Genomic DNA, 6,925 nt, shown 5'->3' with positions numbered 1-6,925 from the left:
AAACATACACCAGATAAAACCACATCTCATTCACCTGCCTTTAGCCCTGTCTTGAGTCATGTCCACCGTCCTTAGACAGTTCTTCATCTCCTCATACAGTGCCCTATACTCTTACTTCACTACTTTTAACCTTTTATCATCAGTTCTATTCTACTTTTGATTGAATCTATAACATGCATCATGACTGTATTCAATTCAGTCTGTTGTTTTCCAAACACTGGCATTCTACTTCACCACATAGCTTTTTTGTACACATACAAACAGTTGTGGTTTGTGTTATTAGAGCGTGGATCTTTAGGGTATTTGTCTTTGCATTTTGGTCTTGACCTACACCATGACAGTTGTTGCTGAATGTCTTTCTCTTGTCAGGAGTGTAGCTTAGGGAAGTACATGAGAATAAGAACTGCAGTATTTGAATGTGGAGGGGAATGCAAAAGACTCAAGTATGAGTCAACGGGTCAAAGGAAGTAAGAGGAAAGGGGAGGCAGGATTGTGATGAAAAGGGCGGAGTGCTGTTGGAAACAGGGTTTCTTCAGCCCAACATGAATGTCCCTTGATATGATTACACTGTTCAGTGCCATGCTCCCTGAACGCGAGGAGAGAACTGCCAATGACACAACTGAGCAGAACGTACGTGTCTTATTTAACTTGATGGAAAAGAGTCTTCTCATTGATATTGAGCCAGATCTACAGGTTGGTTGCCCTAGGAACTGTAATTGTGTTATCTACGGCCTGAATGATTGTCATTGCTTGCTATTCCTGGTGACTGTGAGGGCTGGGTTCATAGTCTGTGATGCTCTGTGACATCAGAATAGCTTATGTGTCACTGTTGTGTGGGTATTGAACATGGAGGCTTCCACAATTTAAGGTTTGATTGATATGATGTCATTTTCCCCCCATGTTCTTGTTCCTCATATACAGCTGAATGCTCTACCACTTTTCACCACTAGGTGCTGACAACCCTATTTATGTCAGAATAATACAGTCCTGTATCCATAAGAATGATAATTTAAAGTTGCTCTAGCAAACATTCATATTTGAACCAGATTACATCTGTTAAGTAATAAGGATTATTATCAGTATAATATTTTCTGTCTGAGTTATTCTGACTGGAAATAAACAGGCCATGTGTTGAGGGAGGGTCCAACGTTTAGTCATGCAGGGATTTGGTAAAACCTTGGTCCTGTAGAACTCAGCTGTGTTAGCAGGCTTATGAGGTATTGCTCAAGGATTACACATTCAATCTTCATAAATAAACCCATAAAACTTTAGATAAACTAATTAAAACGAAATCTAGCATCCACAAAATACTGTTTGTGTGGCTACAGGCCCACACACACACACTCATATACAAATTCCATCCCAGAAATAATGCAAAACACTGACTGGGACCATTCTAATCACCCAAAGGCTGTACTTTGCTTAGTTCTCCTTACAATTAATATAAGAGTAGGCAAATGCATTTAGTTCATTATTATGATTATGCTATATGTGCTTTTTCCATCTATAATAATTGTGCTTTCTGCTATTTTAATGATTTACTTGTTTAAAACTGTATACAATGATTGTGGTTAGCCTTCATGTTGTAAAGGTCTGAAGCGCCATTGCAGTTTTTATGCAGTGTTCACAGCTCAATTCTCCATCCAGACGCCCACAATCCAAGCCCCTCAGGCTACACAAAGACATGGATTTTAAATACAGACAGTAGAAACCAAGTCAAGAGAGAAAACACTCCATCAACTAGTCCCGAGATGGTCCCTTTTGAAAAGACTAATATTTGCTGCTGCGTTTAAAACACAGGAGGGAAGGAAACAACTATTCAGGTTTTTCCATGTAGAGTAGACACTACAGTGCATACGGAAATTATTCAGACCCCTTGACTTTTTCCACATTATGTTAGGTTACAGCCTTATTTTAAAATGGATTAAATTAACTTTTTACTCATCAATCCACACACAATAACCCATAAAGAAAAAAGTGATAACTGTTTATTAGACATTTTTGCGAAAAAAAAGAAATACCTTATTTGCCTGAGGAACTATCCGTAGCGCTTCGAGACAGGATTGTGTTGAGGCACAGTTCTGGGGAAGGGTACCAAAACATTTCTGCTGCATTGAAGTTTCCCAAGAACAGAGGGGCCTCCATCATTCTTAAATGGAAGAAGTTTGGAACACCAAGACTCTTCCTAGAGCTGGCCGCCCGGCAAAACTGAGAAATTGGGAGAGGGGGCTTTTGTTCAAGGAGGTGACCAAGAACCCGATGGTCACTCTGACAGAACTCCAGAGTTCCTCTGTGGAGATGCTAAAACCTTCCAGAAGGACAACCATCTCTGCAGTACTCCACCAATCAGACCTTTATGGTAGAGTGGCCAGAGGGAAGCTACATGTCAGTAAAAGGCAGCCTGCTTGGAGTTTGCCAAAAGGCACCTAAAGACTCTCAGACCATGAGAAACAAGATTCGCTGTTCTGATGACTCAAAGATTGAACTCTTTGGCCTGAATGCCAAGCGTCATGTCTGGAGGAAACCTGGCACAATCCCTACGGTGAAGCATGGTGGTGGCAGCATCATGCTGTGGAGATGTTTTTCAGCAGCAGGGACTGGGAGACTAGTCAGGATCGAGGGAAAGATGAACGGAGATCAGCGAGATCCTTGATGAAAACCTGCTCCAGAGTACTTAGAGCAGGGGGGGCTGCTTACCTTAGACTGGGGCGAAGGTTCACCTTCCAACAGGACAACGACTCTAAGCACACAGCCAAGACAACACCGGTGTGGCTTCGGGACAAGTCTCTGAATGTCCTTGTGGCCCAGCCAGAACCGGGACTTCACCCCGATCAAACATCCCTGGAGAGACCTGAAAATAGATGTCCAGCGACGCTCCACATCCAACCTGACTGAGCTTGAGAGGATCCGCAGAGAAGAATGGGAGAAACTCCCCAAATACAGGTGTGCCAAGCTTGTAGCATCATATCCAAGAAGACTCGAGACTGTAATCGCTGCCAAAGGTGCTTCAAGATAGTACTATTTTCTAGTAAATTGTAAAATAATAGTGAAGACATCAACACTATGACATAACACATATGGAATCATGTAGTAACCAAAAAAGTGTTAAACAAATAAAAATATATTTTATAATTGAGATTCTTCAAATATCCAGCCCTCCACACTCTTGGCATTCTCTCAACCAGCTTCACCCGTCATGCTTTTCCAACAGTCTTGAAGGAGTTCCCAAATATGCTGAGCACTTGTTGGCTGCTTTTCCTTCACTCTGCGGTCCGACTCATCCCAAACCATCTCAATTTGGTTGAGGTCGCGGGATTGTGGAAGCCTTTGTCATGCAGCATTCCATCACTCTCCTTCTTGGTGAAATAGCCCTTACACAGCCTAGAGGTGTGTTGGGTCATTGTCCTGTTGAAAAACAAATGATAGTCCCACTAACCCCAAACCAGAGGGGATGGCGTATCGCTGCAGAATGCTGTGGTAGCCATGCTGGTTAAGTGTGTCTTGAATTCTAAATAAATCACAGACCGTGTCACCAGCAAAGCACCCCTACACCTTAACACCTCCTCCTCCATGCTTTACGATGGGAAATACACATACGGAGATCATCTGTTCACCCACACCGCGTTTCACGGTTGGAACCAAAAATGTCCAATTTGGACATCAGACCAAAGGACAGATTTCCACCGGTCGAATAATGTTCATTGCTCGTGTTTCTTGGTCCAAGCAAGTCTCTTCTTATTATTGGTGTCCTTTAATAGTGGTTTCTTTGCTGCAATTTGACCATTAAGGCCTGATTCACACTGTCTCCTCTGAACAGTTGATGTTGGAATGTCTGTTACTTGAACTCTGTGAAGCATTTATTTGGGCTGCAATTTCTGAGGCTGGTAAGTCTAATGAACTTATCCTCTGCAGCCGAGGTAACTCTGGGTCTTCCATTCCTGTGGCGGTCCTAATGAGAGCCAGTTTCATCAAGGTGCTTGATGGTTTTTGCGACTGCACTTGAAGACTTTCAAAGTTCTTGAAATATTCCAGATTGTCTGACCTTCATGTCTTAAAGTAATGATGGACTGTTGTTTCTCTTTGCTTATTTGAGCTGTTCTCGCCATAATATGGACTTTTATCAAATAGGGCTATCTTCTGTATACCACCCCAACCTTGTCACAACACAACTGATTGGCTCAAACGCTTTACGAAGGAAATTCCACAAATTAACTTTTAACAAGGCACACCTGTTAATTGAAATGCATTCCAGGTGACTACCTCATGAAGCTGGTTGAGAGAATGCCAAGAGTGTGCATCAAGGCAAAGCGTGGCTATTTGAAGAATCTCAAATATGTGTAACATATTGTGTAACACTTTTTTGGTTACTACATGTGTGTTATTTCATAGTTTTGATGTCTTCACTATTATTCTACAGTGTAAAAATAGTAAAAATAAAGAAAACCCTTGAATGAGTAGATGTTCTAAAACCTTTGACCGGTAGTGTATGTCAATTTAATATTTCATTTTTGTATTTTTTTTATTTTGAAAAATCAGTTTTTGCTTTGTCGTGATGGGGTATTGTGTCTAGATTAATGAGGGGAAATAAACAATTTAGTCAATTTTAGAATAAGGCTGTAACGTAACAACATGTGGAAAAAGTCAAGGGGTCTGAATACTTTCCGAATGCACTGTATATGGGAGAATTTGATTTGAATACATCTTATCAAAACTTCAAGTATGCCCAGATGATACTCAAAACTAAAGCAAAGCACTAGGACACAATGTAGCCAACTATCAATGCAACGTAATGAGTCCAAACCTATCCTTATATTGTCGTGTACTGTACATAAAAAAATGTATGTTGCATATTTGTAAGGACCCCTTAAAATGAAGTGTTATCGCATATTTCTATTAACTCCAGCTTCTATTCTACTCCACTTCTATTAATCAGCTGATATGACTTAAATCACTTCCAGGATTCACTTGAGCTAAAATAATTTGCTGTCATCCTGATAGAGAACCACAGTATGAGTCATAATACCCATTAAACCTAGCGGTCAAATGGAATGGTTCCAACCGTTTTTCCAGCATTCATTTTTCCTATAGGGGATTTTAGAAACACTTAAAATGAGGGTTTGTAGACTTTTTTGATAACCATGTAAATCTCTCTCGGACCAGTTAACTTTTATCAATATATTCGCATATATTTAACGCCAACAAATGAAACGTTAGTTAGCTGCTAATGTGGCTATCAAGAACTACAAATGCCATGATGATCTGGACGAGACTCCCGAATCGAGGCAAAGGTATGAGTCTCTGGATTAATGATCTAATGTTAGCTAAATGTAGTAATTCATAAATTGGATACATTTCTTTAAATGTACCTGCTAGCAAAGGTGTCAGCTAGAGATGACGTGCAGGAGCTTGGAGGGATATGTAGTCTACTAGGATGCCAATTAGCATTTTTGAATCTGTGTGAATTTGTGTAAATAAAGCCTAATATATTAAGTCACCTTGTCCGAGAGACATTTACATGGTTATCAAAACATCACACCAGGGTAAGCCTACACAAAACACAGCCCTTATTTAAAGTTTCTAAAAACCCCTATGCGAAAAATGAATGGTGCGAAACTACTGGAATTATTTCCCTGTTTGACTGCTAGGTTTTATGGGTATTATGACACCTCTAATGTGGGGCTCTATAGGCCTATGTTGTATCACTGTTTCTCCCATTTAATGAGTCGTTCCTTTCAGTCATTAGTCGTTCAACCAAATCGGTGCCTTTTGAGATGTGTATTTTTTTTAACATTCTGTCATAATGAGCCCATGTTGAACTTAAATAAAAGTTAAGTAAAAAAGTACTACTTACTATTACTATAGTAAGTGGCTATTCATTTCCAAATGTATGCCACATTTACGTACTAGTAGGAACTAGGAAACTTGGAAATGTCTGACTGAGCAAAATATGGGGTTGCGTGCTCAGCCCCCTCCTGTACTCCCTGTTCACCCATGACTGCATGGCCACGCACGCCTCCAACACAACAGTAGTAGGCCTGATTACCAACAATGACGAGACAGCCTACAGGGAGGAGGTGAGGGCCCTGGCACCAAGAAAATAGTGGTGCCAGGAAAATAACCTCTTCCTCAACATCAACAAAACGAAGGAGCTGATCGTGGACTTCAGGAGACAGCAGAGGGAGTACCCCCCTATCCACATCGACAGGACCGCAGTGGAGAAGGTGAACAGCTTCAAGTTCCTCAGCGTACACATCACTAACAATCTGAAATGGTCCACCCACACAGACAGTGTGCTGAAGAAGGTGCAACAGCGCCTCTTCAACCTCTGGAGTCTGAAGAATTTAGTCTTGGTCCCTAAGACCCTCACAAACTTTTACAGATGTGCAATTGATGGCATCTTGTCGGCTGTATCACTGCCTGTTACAGTAACTGCACAGCCCGCAACCCCTGGGCTCTCCAGAGGGTGGTGCGGTCTGCCCAATTCATCACCGTGGGGCACACTGCCTGCCCTACAGGACACCTACAGGCCCTGATGTCACAGGAAGGCCCTCAAAAAAGTCAAGGACATCCACCACTCGACCCACAGCCTGTTTACCCCACTATTATCCAGAAGGCGAGGTCAGTGCAGGTGCATCAAAGCTGGGACCGAGAGACTAAAAAACAGCATCTATCACAAGGCCATGCTACAGTAATATAAAGACTGAATGCACGTCTAATTTACCCATCTCCATCTGGCTTTCGGGGGTCACCTTATATTTTATTTGTAAATATTTTTTTATTTGTATTGCAGCTGCACTCAAATATCATCAGGGCATTCATACTTTTTGTGCTTTGCCAAGCAGCTTAGAGCTGTTGTGAAGGAAGTTGTCAAGGAAGTGATTTTGTGATTATGCAGGACTTCCCGCCCTCACCTACTGTCAACCAA

The sequence above is a fragment of the Oncorhynchus mykiss genome, chromosome 16 (genome assembly GCF_013265735.2).
Source record: "Oncorhynchus mykiss isolate Arlee chromosome 16, USDA_OmykA_1.1, whole genome shotgun sequence".
Classification (NCBI taxonomy): Eukaryota; Metazoa; Chordata; class Actinopteri; order Salmoniformes; family Salmonidae; genus Oncorhynchus; species Oncorhynchus mykiss.
The sequence above is the reverse complement of the archived record's forward strand: the minus strand, read 5'-3'. Positions refer to the sequence as shown.